We start from the raw sequence: 17,583 nt of genomic DNA on the forward strand, positions 1-17,583 counted from the left end.
ACATTTTAACTTTTTATGACTTTTTATGGCAACTCCATTCTTTTTGTTGTTGGAGGGGGAAAATAGGACTGTACCCACCCAATTCCTTTTTAATTTAAGGGACTCAATTTCAGTAAGGTGGGTTTCTTGTAAAAGGACTAAGTCAGGGTTATAGAATGCTAAATGGGAAAGAACTCTCTGCCGTTTAATGGGATTAATAAAACCTTTTACATACAACTCTGAATTTATATAAAGTACAAAATTAATAGAGACAAAAAGTGCAAAAATATAGAGGAGTACAAATTTGCCGATAGGTAAGGAAAAGAAAGAAAGTAGAAAACAATAGAAAAGGCGAGGAAAGGAAATAAGGTCAAAGGAAGGGAAGTTCGCATTGAGATAGTCATGAGAGAGAGAGAAAGTTGATAGAGAAACAGATATAATCAATAAAGAGGAAGACAAAAGAAGGAAAGGGGGAAAAGAAGAAAGAAGAGAAACAGAAGAAGAGACAGTGCATATCCAAAAAGGACGACTGAGAGGCACATACCTGAGGAGAACAGAAAAAGGAAGACAACCGGGGAGTGGTGACACTTAAAAAGACGAACCACCGAACAACAGGAATCCAAACCGCATCAGGATGAGGAACGAAGAAAAATGACCAAATGGGCTGAGAAGAGACACATCAACGAAGCTGTAATGCACAGTTGTGATTGGTCTGAGTGCCGTGGATCGGTGCTCAGACTGCAACAGGGAGCCTGTGCATGTTCCTAACCAGGCTATTTATTGCAGCCTGATAGGAACATGCAAATTGCACATGATCTGTTTGGTCGACCTGAGAGGGCCGGCCAAACAATTCATGCACACTTAGGGAGTGCACAGCACTCCTACACTGCTCTGGCCAGCCCCACTCCACCACTGACTGCATTAGGGAAAATAAAATGATAATAATGATAGTTATAATCATTTTATTTTTCCTTTTCAGCATTGAGGCAACGCTCCTCCACCTTAGCGGAGGAGCCGCCACTACTTGGCATGTCCTTCCAGTGACTAGCCCGGAAAAGCTATTTTCATAGTAGGAAGTCTACCTGGCCTCTAGAAAAATACTGGCAAGCAATATCAAATACAAATACTGTATCTCAGGAATGGGACTAGCTAGTAAAATAATTAAACAACTTTTTTTTTAAAACTTCTTTCTATTTAAACAAGTGTCAGCATCCATATACATTTACATAATTATAGTTTGAGTTACACGTTTCTCCGCGGCTTTCATAAGTTGCAACTCATAGATACGCTAGAATAGTCGTGAAGCAAGTTGAATCCTCTTGTATAACCTATACCTCAACCCCACGTTATGCCCTTCCTTACCCCCTGCACTCTCCCCACCCCCTCCAAATTTTCTCCCGTTTCTTGGGGCATCCCCGGCTCTCATAAATAGTCTTTTTTACTGAACAACACCAATCCATATCTCTCTTCCATTGGGATACTTTCAGCGGCTGAATCGCCCCCCCCCCCCCATGCCCCTGCAATGTTCCTCTTGGGAACCATTGCCGCCACCTGTAGCCAGATTCTTTGATTCTTGGGCCAGCTTTGTTCCCCAGAGACGCACAATACATGCCACTTGGCGTCCTGGGGGACTTCCTGTTCTATCGCTTTCAACATAATCTGAGCTACTTTCCTCCAATATTTTAGTATTCACGGGCAGTCCCATAGTATATAGAAAAATGTGCCTCTCTGGGTGCACCCCCTCTGACATTCCTCTGTTAAAATTTGCCCCTGCTTGAACATAAGTATGCTGGTGTAGTAGGACCTCTGCAGTATCCTCAACTGGACCAATCTAAATCTTGCCCGGATTGCCACCTCCCTGGGACTCTGCACCGCCTCTGCCCAGTCGTCATCCTCCAACAATCCCGTCTCGGATTCCCACGCCTACAGCAACTTTATAGATCTGGTGAATTATTGAGTATCTTTTTGTAGGTGCAAAACAATGCCTTCTCCAGAATCAGGTCCAACTATAACCTGTCCTCCAGTGGGCTATATTCAGGACTGTGATCCCCCTCTTTGAGGTGCCTGCCCAGCGCGTGCTTCAATTGTAAATATCGATAATGTTCTGTAGGTGCCAGATGAAATTCTGTCTGTAGGTCTGAGAACGATTTCACTGCCTGTCGCTTCCACGCATCTCCTAGTCGTATATTATCTATAAGCTTCCATTTCAAGAACCCCTGCAACTGTCCCACCTCTCGAAGCATGCCACCAGCCCACAGCGGTGTCTGCTCCATTAGCCGGCTGGCCCAACTCAGAAATAGATCAGCCTTGGCCCATACTGTCAGCACTATCTGGGTATGCTGGGGCACGTTGCCCTGCCTCTCCCGACCATATAATGCCCCTAGATAGCCGTCAGATCCTATTGCCCGGTGATCCACCCTGTAAAAACCGGGTTACTCTTATCTGTGAATGCCCAGTCATTAATGATCATTAGGTGCGACGCCCAGTAGTACTTTTCGAGGTCTGTGATGGCTAAGCCTCCCTCATACACTCCCTTCTGTAATTTGGCCAGTGCGATCCGTGCCCCCCCACATCCCCTAACAACTTTCGCAGCTTACTATCTACATCCCTGAAGAATTTGTCTGCTACCAGACAGGGAGTATTTTGTAGGATATACAATAATCGTGGTAAAGACATATTAAACAACTATTTTCAATAGTTATTAAAATTCCAATTGAATGGTGAAGTCAAATTTTAATTAAATCTTAAGGATAAGTAACTTTGAGAAAGTTACCTTCTTCCTTCCAGATTTTCCTAGAGGCCTATTTGAATTAGCCGCCAGCTTTTCCCAGCCAGTAAATCACCTTGAATAGGTGTGAAAATTGTGTGAAATGCCTCCCAACACCAAACAGTAGGCTGACCTGAACGGGCAGTGATGACCCCTCTGAACTCCACAGAATATGGAGGATGTGTGCATCCTTTTTTTTTTTCAGAAACAGATCAAATCCTTCTTGAGTGTTCAATCCTACTTAACTGGTCCGCTGGCTTCACATATAACACGTAGGGCACACTTGAAATGGAGAAAACAAGATGCCAAGGCAATTCTTGTGCACCCACTTTCACACCAGACTTCCGTCTCTGGGTTTGTTGTGGGTACAGTACCTGTTCCTAACTGGATTTTACTGTTAGATGTGGGAGGACACTAGGATTACCATAGTGCACTCCCCCCGGACACCTAGCCCCCAGCCCAAGTTTCCTTATAGACCCTGCTTTTGGCCTACCAGGCTTCTATCTCTGGGTCTGTTGTTGGTTTAGTATTGGCTCCATACTGGATATTTGTATTAGATGTGGAACGACACAAGGATTACCACAGTACACTCCCTAAACACACTTTAAGCCCTCAGAGCCCACGTTTAGTGTGGCGGAAGGCTTTTGCTATCTTGAAACTGCCCTGACACATGGCATTTTGGGCCTACTGGCAATACAGCTAACAAGAACTTCTGTAAACAGGAATAGATCAGGGTATGGGAACATTTACCCCATTGGTTAGGAACAAACTAGGAGTCACCAAACCAACTAGCTGGTGACAGCCATAAATGTGGCACTTCCATGCACCAAAGTCAGAACACTTTCTGGATCTGCCGAAGATCAGAAGAGGACTTGGCCTACTGTCTTTGACAAGAGTGGAGCACAGAAAGACTGGATCTGTTCACTCTTGCACAGGTGAAGGAATTGGAGTGAAAGGGCCAGTTGGCTGAACTCCTGTTTGGCTACAGGGAGACTAGAAGCTGCAAGAGGCTTTTCCTGAAAGTATCCAGCTGAGCAGTGGCAACTAGATCTGGACTTGCCCTGCTGTTGGCCTCTGCCTGACTCCCTATGAGTCTCAAACAGCCACCATTGAGGTCCTGGGGTTCTTTAGAAGTGTTCTGCTGTGCTTGAATTGAGACATAAGACTAAGAAGATGAAATTGAGTGGCTGGGACACGCGGATGCAACAGCCAACTGGAACTTTTGAACAACAGTGTGAAGGAGAGAGCACGTGTGGTGGAGCGCGAGACCCAACAGCCAACAGCCTCTCACAGCCGGTTCAATTCAATTCACGGGTTTTTAGACTTCGAGGGCCGGGGTAGTGAGACGGCCGTGTGGGAAGTTTGTGGTTTGTGGTTTGGTGTGCCCGGAGTGTAGAACGCTTGTCTTGTCCTTGCCATCTCCTGGGCCAAGGACTGCTTGCAGGGGGTAAGTGTTGGAGAAATGCCTCAAGCGGATACCGCAGTGTGGTGCCCGCCCCTCCCCCAGTGCGTCGCGGGTGGTCGCGGAGTGCGGGCAGCTGGCCCCACTGGATCTACTGCAACCCTGCACATCCTGCTACCAGGTGAGGCCTTTTTATTGTATGACCGGGAGCGATCGCGCCCACCCACATTGTCACCCCGCAGTGCTCTGACCGGCGCAAAGCTTACCCGCCCTGTATACGAGAGATACTGTGCTCACCTTGCTGCCTCATTAAAGGATCTTTGTTGCTGCCCTGCTGGTCAGAGTGCCAGTACCGGGAAGAATTTCAGCTTGGGCTTCCGGACCTTCGTTGCCACCATCACGTCGGGATCTGGACGGGGACTACAGCCCCCAGAATCCTTTAGTGGCGCAGCGTGTCGTGTCAGCTGCCTGCGCCGGGAGGCACTTGAAAACACCAGAGGCCCGCGCCGGTCAGCACCAGAAAGAGCCAGGGCAGGGCACCCCCCTTTTGAGTCTTCATCTAAAAAAACGCCCTGCTAGCTGGTGGAACAACTCCTGTATCCCATACAAAGGTACTGTTCCCCTACACGTGATGTTTGCTTTTTGAAAGTTGGAGGCCACATTCTTCCCCATGGTCATTTATTTGGACTGCTAGATAGGAGGAGATATCTTTGTACTTTAACCGTTTCGCATTTTGCCAGTAGGAACATGGGGAAGCGCAAGTCAATGGAGGAGGGGAGTGGGAGAGCTGACTCCGGGGCTTCTACTAAGCAACGAAAGGGTAAAAAGGCAAGAAAGGTGGCCAGACATGCAGCTACGAACTGTGTCCTTGATCGGATCGATAGTTTGGTCGAGGAATGTGAGGCAATTTTAGGCAGCAATGTTGCTGCACAATTGAATACAGAGGAGGTGGGGGTTGCAAAAGGGGGTAATGTTTTGCCAGTTGTTCCTGCTATGTTTCTTCTGAAGCACAAGGGTGCAACTGATTCTGGCACAGGGCGACCTCTAACTGTGCCAATTAATAGTCCCATTGTGAATAATTCTGATAAGTTGACTTCAGTTGATAGCGGCCAGTCCTTTTTATTTAACCAACCTACACCTTGTGTCAACAGGTTTTCTGTATTAGCGAATATACATAGTGACAGTACGGCGACAGATGTACCTATCTCAGCTGATATTGACCTAGCTCCCACTGATAATCTTACTTCTAAACTTCTGCTAAATCAACCATCTGTTTCTTTAGCACAAGTTGGCACTATGTCCGATAATGCCTTGCAGGAGATTAGTGTTTTAACGAGTTTAGTTTCCCTGTTAAGAGATGAAATTGCGTCTATGAAAACCCTAATTTTAAACTTATCTGCCCTGGTGGGGCCCCAGACAAGCGAGAGGTCGCGTCCTGTAAAGAATCCTGGTCCACCTAATGGCAATGCGTTCCCATTGATAGCCAGTAGCATTAGGTCAAGTTCCCAAGTAGAGGGCAACATAGCTAGGGTTGGATATCCAATCCACCGTCATGGAGCAGGCTAGGGTAAATGGACTAAGCGTACCAGGGAAAACCCAAAATAAATTGTCCAAACCACTGGAATGTAAGTTAACACACCAGTTAAGAACACCGGTAAGAGAGCACTCTATTTCAGAGATTAGGGGGGGCACTATTGACAAAGTTCACAACAGAGGCAAACCCCCAAATGGGAGAGAGGGTGTCGAACTAAGCAGACCCCACAATTCTAACAAAATCTTTATGACAAATGTGCCTAAGTTGGGTATTGGGAGGAAATTTGAGTGCGCCCGACTCCCTGACCAATAAAGCCATCCCCTGGCTAGGCCATGTTAGAGGCTGTAGATCAGTAATCAGGGAGGATATTAACAAGGTAACTAGGCTAATCTCGGATGTCGGCCAATATGACTGTATTGAATTGGTTTTAAGAACGGAGTCATCGGCCGATAATCTTTTTGCCCTGGAATTAAGAACTATCCCCCCAGCGCAATCCCGTATCCAGCTGAGGAAAATGCCCCTTAATTTACCAAATGTGCAGAAATCGTTTACCAACACTGGGTACTCTGGTCTTGAATATATTGACTGACTTCCAGCCCTTTCTGTGTTACCTCCCTCTAATTCAAGTTCTGGAGACCTTGTTAGGGGAGGATCTTATATAGTAAAGAAAATTATTGATAGTAGTTCAGGCTCCAGTAGTAATAGTGTAGTTGCACAAATTGGTAAAATTAGAGTGGTGGACCCCTTTATTGGAAAAACATCTTGTTAAGGGTTTGATTGCCCCACTGGTGTTTGTTCAAAGGCAAATCCTGTGAGGGAAGCTAATAACCCTTGTGCGGGTGGAGGACCCGTGGGTGGGACATTAATCTCCTGGAACGTAGCAGGCTTGGGAGCCAAAGTGTTATCTCCAGAATGGTTAGCGTTCATTGGAGGTTTTGATGTCTGCCTTTTCCAGGAGACTTGGTCATCTGAGCCTCATTTTTGCCCTGGTTACTTAAATTTCTTTGTCCCTGCCATAAAGGGGGTCAAGGGGCATGCAATGGGTGGGTTAACAATTTGGGTACGACAGCAACTCCCTTTAGTTATTAAAGAATTACCCTCAGGGAGTGGTGATATCCAAGTGCTAAGATTGGATTTAGGTTCTATGGGATGCTTGGACATTTATAATGTCTATGTGAGGGGGGTCCGAGGGGGAAAATCGATTGTTATAGCGGCCTTGGACTCCCTTATAGAGCTTCACTCACAGGATACTAATGTAATTGTTGCGGGCGACCTAAATTCCACCTTTGAGCCCCTTGTAGCCGCCAATGGGCATTATCTAGATGAAGATGAAGATAGTCAGTGGGGGGTGCCAGGCATTGAACTTGCTCCTGTCAAGAAATGGACAGAGGTAGTTATCCAGATCAACACTCTTTGTTATGAAAGGGGACTGAGGGCACTTAATGGTAGGACCTCAAAGGATAGAATTGGCGCTGCTACATTTAACAACGGACGTAGCAAAGGTAGAATTGATTATGCCCTTTGTAGCCTGAAGTTTTGGCATACGATTGTTGATATGGTGGTCAACGATCACATGGAAAGTGACTATAATCCCCTTTGTGTGTCCCATGATTGGTGGGAGTGGGACTCACCTCATGTTGATCGTATTGAGTCTTGTCCCCCAACTATTGTACCTGCCAATGACATGAGACGTCTTAAATGGCCAAATGTAGCCTCTAACCCAGAGGTGTTGAACAAAATAGCCAAGGAGGTTGATAGTGCCTTACTAGCCCTAGAAGGTGTTGTTGGCAATGCCGATCTGAACCATGTAACTACAATCCATGACAGTTTGTTAAAGCGCGTTAGTGCTTATTTTCTAGCTCCTGTCAAAACTAAGAAATTAGCTACCCCAAAAATGGCAAGGTGGTATAATGAAGATTGTAGAAAAGCCAGAGCCGATTTGGGCAAGGCCATAAGGGCTTGTAATTTGGATGCTGTCGGCTGTGGCAGACAGATGTATAAAAGGGCTATTTGTAAGGCCAAGAGATTATGGGATGAGCGTCGATGGCAGGAGCTCAAAGAAGCAAGCGACACCAAGAATTCCCGATTATTCTGGAAAATTATAAAGTGGGGCAGAGGAGGCAATTCTGAACAGCCTGTAAATTATGTTTCTCAAGATGGTTGGATTGATTATTTTAGACCGCAGTATGCATGTAATTTTGTAGGAAGCCAAGTGGAAGAACCAAGTCTTGTCTTTTTTTAATGATGATGCTTTTAACATTAATGATGTCACAATCGCCTTTAATGTTGTGGCAGGAGGTAGAGCCCCGGGACCCGATCGCGTGCCTGCTGATGTTTTTTTGTACGATAATGCCCGCTGGGGGAGATATATACTTTTGTTGGCAAATGCCACAGCACAAGGTGCCCTGGTCCCGGTCTCCTGGAAGGGGGCGGTGATAATTCCAGTGTACAAGAAGGGCGACAAGGCACAAACGGGAAACTACAGACCCATTAGTCTGTTAGACACAATTCAGAAAATAATTGGGAGGATGACCCTTAACAAAATTTTGGACTGGATCGAAGAGAATAATGTACTGTCCCAGTTCCAAGCGGGTTTTCGTAAATTTAACAGTACTATCGACCAAGTCTTTCGTTTTACTCTCCTCCACTGGAAGACTGTGATTCTGGGCAAAGGCAGTCTTTATGCTGCCTTTGTCGACTTGCGTGCAGCCTTTGACCTTGTTCCCCGCTCAAAGTTATGGATGACACTAAAGCAACTAGGTCTCTCTGCGGAGATTTTAACTATGGTGATGCGGCTGCACGAGGATAACTACGCAAAAATCCAGTGGGGAGGACATGGTAGGGTCACAGCTGATTTCCCGGTTGAGCGTGGCGTCAGGCAAGGTTGTGCCATGGCTCCAACTCTGTTCTCATTGTATATTAATGGTATTGTCAATTGTCTGTTGCCAGTAAACACTGATGCCCCTTTTTTAGCTGGTCTGAATTTTCCGATTTTAATGTTCGCGGATGACATGTTAATCATTTCCAAAACCCCTAGTGGCCTCCAGCGCGCTCTAGAAATTTTTGAAGAGTTTTGGGAACATCACATAGACACAGAAGCTCTCAAGCATCGCCAGATTGCGGGAGCCCTTAACTTGGAGAACAAAAAAATCGCTGACCCAACCAATTCAGCCTGTTTTGCAAGTCTACGAATCCAAAGTGGTGTCCTCCGTGCTTTATGGCGCTGAACTATGGGGCTTTGAGAAACTGGCACCACTAGCGCTATCTGAAAATACGTTTTTTCGTAATATTACTAGTCTTCCGCAGAGCACATCCCTATTGCCATATGATATGATCTGGGCAGGAAAGCTATTATTGATATTGCCAGGCTACGACTAATTTTATATTAGTGTAGGCTCTGGTCAACACCTGAGCTTCCCACATATGCTGCGGGGTTTCTAGACGTTATAAAATCAGACTCCTTCCATAAGATTCGTTGGCTTGTCCAGTAAAGAACTAGTCTGGTAGCTCTGGGCATGCAAATGCTCTGGGATTGCCCTGCAGAAATCTCATTCCCGTCCAAGAAAATCTTGAAGGAGAAATATTGGGAACAAGTTGCGTTCCAGGCATGGAACGTTACTGATTCATCTACTATGGCAGGGGTTTTCTTTTCTTAGGGGCAAAACTTGCCCCTAAATTTGAATCCTATTGGGATATCATTATCAAGCCGGCGGATAGGAAGCTCTATTTTCAGCTCAGAGCGGGTTCTCTGCCGTTGAAGGCATTGACCTCTAGATGGTCTGAGGCAAGTACCAACAGCTGCCCGGCCTGTGGGAACCATACAGAAACTCTTGTACACCTTCTTTTTGTTTGCCCAGTATATGCAACTCCGAGGAGGGGTTGGCTTGCACCAATGTGCAAGCTACTGGGCACTAGTAGGAGTTCCGTAGCTGAATGACTAATATGTACTAGCACTATGCCATTTATCTTAATATCAGTAGCTAAATACTTGGGATGGGCATGGGTTTTAAGGCAGAAATTGATCTGTAGCTCATTGATTGTTTCCGAATAATGTATATAACTGATGCCTTTTGACCCTGTCTAGGTTATTTATCAATTGATCTCATTACTTTTTTATCTTTATATTAACTGATTTTACTTATTCTATTGTATGAAATTGGATTTTATACTTCTTCCATTTGCTGCTTGTTTATGACTTATTTTATCTTCAACTTTTTACTTGTGTCATTTTTTAACTTGGATTCATGTAAGCTTTTTCAAACTATGTTTAACTTGCTTTGCTTTTATGAGTTTTTATCTCGAATAAAGCGGTTTCTGGCTGACTGACTGAAATCTTTGACCAGAATGAACCTGGTTGATGTATCCGACCAACACTCCATTGGGGTCAGCCCCAAAGGGGGCTTAGGTCTAGACTTACCACGTCCATAGACTATCATAAGTGTTTTGTGCTTTTTGGCTCTTTGAAAACTCATATCTTGGTTCACCTTATTGGGCTTCTGTCATTTTGGCATAATTTTGTTTATTAAATATATTGTTTTCTTTTAATTTTGATTGGGACTTTTATGGTTTTGCATTTTGGTTTTTTCAGGCTTACCTGGATGTTCAGATATGGTACTGCATACATACTTTACACATTTCTCTAGGTTAAGCCTGGCTTCTGTGTGCCCTAGCTACCAGAGGGCTGTGTTAAGGTTAATTGAATGACTGAGGATTCACCCAGACAAGGGTTGTGATTATTCTTTGAGATGGGTAGTCACCCACCTCAAATAATAATCCAGTGTCTTACATTGGTATTTTAGGTGTGGGATCCAGGATTTGTGTTTTGCAATACTATGCAGTGATTTAATATGAAATTAAAACACCCTTTTTTAATTCGCAGCAAAAGTAACCTTTTGATTTTTAAATGGCTTTTGGTTTCAATTGGGTCATTTTAAAAAAAAAATTCTAAATTAATTCTTGTACTCAATTTTCTCACCTTAAGTGTTTGAGATCATGGAGGCAGATCTGGCTAATGAGGAGCACCTCTCCATGGCAGTGCTAAGAAGCATGTGCAAGCAATAAAGATTAAAACTAAACAAGCAGTCGAAAAAGACCGATTACCACATTGTCCTCAGAACCTGGGAGTAAGTCCATCATCTGCAATGAACCTCAGAGAAGAAGAAGAAGAATGAGGTTGAAGAGGATAATGAGGAGGACATTGATGAAGCCAGAGTGCCAGAGGAATGTTCTCCCCAAGGAGCAGCATCACCTGCAATGTCCAGAGCAGGGAGCAGCATATCCGCCCACAGTTGGTCCCCATCAAAGCAAGAGTCCAGGCAGGTGGAGAGGGCCTTCCAGTTGCAGCTGGTTACCTTTTAGAAAAAGTTAATTGCTGACAAGAAGAAGGCAGTACTGGCTGCTGAAAAGACAAACATTTGCAATGCAATCGGTCTCGTATTTGGGGCCTAAGTATTTAGCCATGCAGCAAATTGTCTCACTATCAGTTGAAGTGTTAGGCTGCAACCCAATGCTAGAATACACTACTATTGTCTGCGAGAGCGGCAGAAGGGCTTCGGGCTATATATAGCCTGAACATAACCTACCTGCACTAAAGCGCTTTACATAAAAAGCACATTTTCCACCCACCCAAGGCGAGTAAGTTGGGACCCCACGGAGGATGGGTGCAGTGTGGGAACACAACTGTGTGCTCCATACAATTCTATGGGAAAGTCGCAGTTGAGGTTTTAAAGTTTAAGGACCCTTCCCAGTGGACTCCGAAGAAACCCTGTGGAAGCTAGGAGGTTGGAGAGCCACCCCACCCGTGGATACCCTAGTACCAGAGTTACCTATCCCGGGTAAGCTGGGTGCATAGGTCTGAAGTGGCATCGGAAAAAGTTGTCGATCTCAATGAAGGACTTCGAAGAAGAGTCACTGCTGGAAGGGAGAAAAGTGTCTGTTGGAATCCAAAGGTGGATTCTTGTTGAAGAGTACCTGAAAGCTATGGGACAGGAGTGACCAGGGGCTCGGTAGATGAATGCCCAATGATGTCGGGTGCTTCAGTTGCATTGAGGGGGTTCTTAACTCTGTAGCCACAGGGATCAGGAGACGTTGAGGATGACCAGGAGCTGGGTACGAACTGTCCCACGAAGGATGTTGAGTGCTGAGGGGTCAGTGTCCGGCGGGAGCACCAGCAAGCCTTGGCAGCGGCAACCCAGTCCATGATGGTCTGGATTTTGCTCTGGAATGGTTGAACCTGGCCTCTACCGACAATGTGGCAGATACACAATCTTGCTCTGCCCTATCTGGCACTTAGTAGCCTTGATAGTGAGGCCTGCTTTCTTCAGAGCCTCCAAAACATTCTGTATGTGGACCAGGTGATTCTTCCAGGTGGAGCTAAAGACAGTCCTGATGCAGTCTCTGACATGGCCAGGCTGCCTGTGAATATTATTTTTAAGAGGTAGACTCTCACCTGTGTCCACTTCATGGGTACGCCAGGTCGTTTGACTAGGCGTGAGCGAGAAAATGTGTCTGTATTGATTGAGGACCTTCCTACAATCAATATGTTGCTAGTCAATGAGGCTGCTTGCCAATGCTACACCATCAACTGACCCATCATCAGGGTTCTGAGAGAAGAGATCAGGAAGAGGGTCACTCTCTTCCTCCTGTCCCTGATCAGTTGCCATGAGCACGCCCATGTCAGCCCTGTCAATGTATGGCTTACGCCTGTTCACATGGAGCACCCTATGGGGGATCCTGGGAGTATCTAGACCCACCAGGTAGGTGACATCCCACTTCTGCTCAAGAATAGTACAGGGGTCCACTCCTCTTGTCTTGGAGAGCTGCTGGGGCCACAGGCTCCAACACATACACCTTCTGCCCTGGCTGATAAACAGTCAGAACAGCCTTTTTGTCATGCCAAGCTTTTTGCCATTCTTGACTTGCCTCAAAGTTTTTACTGGCCTTCTTCATGTACTCAGTCATCCTGGAGCAGAGACCAAGTACATAGTCCACTATGTCTTGTTTAGGAGGTTTGAGAGGTAACTCCCATCCCTCCTTCACCAAAGGGACCCCTAACTGGATGCCCAAACAAAAGTTCCAAAGGACTGTAGCCAACCCCTTCGGTGGGACCTCTCTGTAGGCAAAGAGAAGGCAGGGCAATAGGACATCCCATTTTCGCCTGAGCTTTTCTGGGAGGCCCACGATCACCCCCTTGAGGGTTGTGTTGAACCTTTCAACTAACCCATTGCATTGTGGGTGATAGGGTGTGGTGAACTTATAGTTCACTCCACACTACTTCCACATTGCAGTAATGTAACTGGACATGAAGTTTGTGTCAGGACTCAGTCTGGGACACTGGCATGTGTTAGGGACTCTGGCAGCGACTGGTGTCAGGGAAGACAAGGTAGGCAGAATACTGGGTACAGAGCTGCCTAAGATCACACAGCAAGTCAAAGGAGAAAGTAATCCTAGGAGGAAGCTCTGTACAAGAGAAGAGAGTTAAAGCTCAGAAAGGACAGGCCCTCAGAGGTGATTTAGCATTCAGAAAACTACACACAGGACAGATATGCAAGACGTATATATATAAAACAACATTAACAATAAAAGGAATGTGGGGTAAAGCTTTCCGTAGCTCCACATGGTAAGACTGAAGCTCAGTAAGTTCCTCACCCACCATTGCTGTTACAGATACCCACATATAGGATATGCCTGCAAAGGCAGGGTCTGTTTAGCTGATACCTATGGTGATGTTATAAATGTAACTCAAAGACAATACTCACAGTGAACAAGAAACATTACCTAGGTTGTCAGCTGTGCCCACGGATCCTGGCGATCAAACCGGGACATGCAATGCAGTAACAGCAAGGGGGTAGAACTAAACACAAGCACTATAGACAAGGAGGAGTGCTTAATAGGAAAGGAAAGAAATCACAGGACACACTTGGCAGAAAGCAAGTAACAAACATACAAGGTAATTAGAAGCAAGACAGCAGGAAAAGAAAGACAGCAAACTAGGAAAGGGAACCAAGTAAATGGAAGAAGGGCAGGGACTGGAAAAGGATATACAGAAGGGGAGGCTAGAAGGGTATACTAGAATAGTGAAAACAAAGTAGCATTGAAGGCAATGCTGGGGCAGGAACAAGAACTGAGCTAAGTTTCAGGAGACAAGCTAGCACAGCAGGCAGTGCTAGTTCAGGAACAGGGAATTACTAAAGCTCAGCGGTCAAGGTAGCACTGCAGGCAGTGCTGCTTCAGAAATAGAGAATTATTAAAGCTTCAGGAGTCAAGGTAGCACTTCAGGCAGTTCTAGTTCACGGAAACAGGAAATAGCTACAGCTCAGGAAACAATGAATCAAGGGAGCACTGAGGTACCAGAGTTGTCTGAGAATAAGCGGGAAGGTTTTTTTCAACTGAAGAATAAGGTAATGCATTGGCTGACATCATACAGACCAATTGCAAGCAACATCAATGGCGATATAGTTCATGTTCGCCGCCTTCAGTGGTTAGGTGGAAGACCTAAGGATATCGGGGGAGATGTGGTTGAAGTCAACTTTAGGGCCCAAAATGCAGTTCGATACATATTAAACTGGCCACAGGGCAATGCTAACAACTGTATCACCCCCTGCCCTCTAACATATTTCTACCAGAGATCTGTAGTTTTCTCATCTCAAACAATACATAGTCACGCCTTCTCCACCAATCACTTTTTAAATATGGAGAACACTAGGAATCCAGCTTATATGTATCATCCAATACCAGCTCCTGACACACCTGGGTGGGACACCATACCCCCCAGATTTAATCCAACAGCACATAGTAGAATGAACTATCTCATGCCATTCACACCATTGGAGACAACAAACAGGTATGACATATTTAGTGGTCTCGACGAATGCGATTGAAGACTACAGAATAGAGGGGAGGGGAGTGGAGGTGCAATTATCCCTAGTTCAGATGGACTAGAGGTGGACGAAGGGAAAGGAGTTCCCAGGGTAGTTATTTTAATTACTGCAATAAGTCCATTAGAGGAAACGTTAAATCCAGCCCATTACCCCCGGCGCGAACCTGGAATCCCTGATCCGAAAAACGACCCCAATAGAGTGGGAGAGATAGTGAATGTCACACCCAACTATTGCATAGAAAATGACCATCAATCAAGTTGTTTAGTCGAGAAAACAATGCATGATTCAATCAACAACGTTGTCAGTAATAGGGAAACAGAGATTGCTATACCCAATCTCTGTACAGGTAACGTCAATCTAACTAGTAGTTTGGCTGAGGAAAGAGAAATAGTGACAGAGGGATCGCAGGATATTAGCCAGAACCAGCCGGGGTATACTGTTCTCCATGGGGAAGCTTGCTTGTGTGACAATAAGGTCCACAATATATTACAGACACATACGGGGGGTCAGTTCTTGGTATCCTGGAATGTGGCAGGCCGTAAGAATAAGATGGCGTCCAGGGATTGGGCTATCTTTATTGATAATTATATGATAATCACCATGCAGGAAACCTGGGCAGTTGAACCACAATATAGACCCGGGTATCTTCATTTCGCGTTAGCGGCAACCCATTTAAGCAAGGGAAGACCAATGGGGGGCCTGACTACATGGGTCAAGCAGGATGATAGATACACAACAACCCAACTTGAAACCAATTCCAAGGACATATTGGTGGTTAAGTTAAAATCCCCCATTTTTGGTGAATTAATTATCTTTAATGTATATGCTAGGGGGAAACCAGGGGGGAAAACGTCAGAGGTAGTTGAGGCACTGGGACATTATGTTAGAACCTGGAGGGGAGGTGCTAATGTACTAATATGTGGAGATTTTAATTGCTCCTTTGAGCCCCTGGATCACAGCGATCTAGAGCTCACTGAGGTTGAAGACACTTGCTGGCAAATTCCCCCATTAAATATACCCCCAATAAAAAGGTGGACCCAAGCAGCCCTTCAACTTAAGACCTTTAGTCTCGAATGTGGGCTTAGAGCAGTAAACGGGAGAACGCGAGGGGACAAGCAGGGCAATCCAACATTCAATAATGGCTTGAGTACAAGTAGAATTGATTATATATTAGTGAATCTTGAACTCTGGTCCTCTGTCTGTGACATGACTATAATTCAACGAATAGAGAGTGATCACAACCCGCTCAGCCTTGAGATACTGCTCCTTAAGGGACAAGGAACACTGAAAGACGATATAGTAGATGATATTGTCATGACAAATGACACAAGGCGGTTAAGATGGGCCGAGTGTCTGGGTAATCCCCATTCTATTAATGAAATGGATGTTTTGGTTAAAGAAGCAATTGTAGAAATACAGGGACAGTTATCCTATGAAGATTACGATACCAGGGTAGTTCATATTCACTCGACCCTTTTTCTTAAACTTGGTAAATTTTTTAGTATTCAAAAGAAGAACCCTTCTGGCAAAGGAAGACGGAACCCGAGTCATGGTATGATAAAAATTGTAGGTCAGCATACAAATCCCTAGCTCTAGCAGTGCGATCTACTGATAGGGAGGCCATACAGGGCACTAGGAAACACTATAAAAGGACGCAACACGTAGCAAAAAAAGCCTGGGACAATAAATACTGGGACGAGTTATACGAAGCAAGCAAGTCCAGAGATATGACGGGCTTTTGGCACCTGGTGAGGTGGGGCAAGGGGAATCAAAAACCACAGCCTGAAAACCATCAACCTGATTCATGAAGCGAAATAGCGCCCGCAATGGCTGCGAAAATGCAATTGCGGGTGCAAAATACGGAATTGGCATTCAAGAACAAAATAGCGAATTCGCAAACACAGAATAGCGATTATAATAGTGATTACGCAATAATAGTCGCAGATTCCCGGTAGTCGAGCATTAGCGATACGGAAATAGCGACCAACCACGGAATCTGCGAAATGAATAGCGAAACGCAATATATTCTCTATCGGCATTCATGAAAAATATACAATAGCGAAAACCCCCAAAATCGCACTTTTGCGCGGCGCAAATTAAGGACAACTCAAAGCAGGTGGTAACCATAAAAGCCATGATTAAGTAAAATTTGAAAAACAGTTGGCCAATCACCAACAGGTCCAGGCCTGACCAATCACACATAAGGACATTCAGCAGCAGCATTAGGCGTTCCACAATCCCAGAAATGTACATGGTGGTGAGGCGGCGAAGGCTACAGCGAGCAGCACGGAGGAGACGCATGAGGCAGGAAAGGATTTACCGGCAGCAGGTCACCTTGCTGGGCCAAACCAGAGAACAGATATATGCTAAATACAGGCTGAATGGGGAAATGATCATCTGGCTGATACATGAACTTGACCCCCTCATGCAGCACCCAACAAGGCGAAACAATTCTGTGCCTACACATGTGCAGGTATTGTGCAGCCTGCACCTCCTGGCCTCCGGCAGTTTCCAGGGCATAGTAGCGGCTGCTGGGGGGATATCCCAGCCCACCATGTCACGCTGCCTCCACACTTTCGTTGACGCCATGCTCACCCAGCTCCACCGCCACATCACATTTCCCACGAGCCAACAGGAATTGGACCTGACAAAACTACAATTTTACAATGTAGCCCATTTTCCCCATGTCCTCGGCTGCATAGACTGTACCCACGTCGCCATCTGCCCACCAGCTGCCACGGAGTATATGTACCGCAACAGGAAGTCCTACCACTCCCTCAACATACAGATGGTCTGCAATGCCAAGACCATCATCACTGACATTGTCGCCCAGTACCCAGGGAGTACCCATGACTCCTTTATCTTCAGGCACAGCGGACTCCACACACGACTGCTCAGGGGAGAGTTTGGGGAAGGACACCTACTTGGTAAGTACACTTTGTCGCGAATGTCACATTGCAATGAAGTCACTGCGCTGCACAGGCAATCAACATCTGCTCCTCTCATTCAGGTGACAGTGGCT

General features: G+C 45.6%; 1 protein-coding gene across 1 annotated transcript in view; it reads right to left on the reverse strand.

Annotated features, from left to right (window-relative positions):
* Positions 1-17,050, reverse strand: part of CPLANE2 (ciliogenesis and planar polarity effector complex subunit 2) — a 137,629-nt gene extending 120,579 nt beyond the window's left edge. The window contains exon 1 of the mRNA XM_078642840.1: positions 17,011-17,050. The gene's annotated coding sequence lies outside the window, so the exon portion shown is untranslated. The remainder of the gene's footprint in view (positions 1-17,010) is intronic.
* Positions 17,051-17,583: the final 533 nt, after the last annotated feature.

This window comes from Lissotriton helveticus, chromosome 5_1 (assembly GCF_964261635.1).
Source record: "Lissotriton helveticus chromosome 5_1, aLisHel1.1, whole genome shotgun sequence".
In the NCBI taxonomy this organism is placed as follows: Eukaryota; Metazoa; Chordata; class Amphibia; order Caudata; family Salamandridae; genus Lissotriton; species Lissotriton helveticus.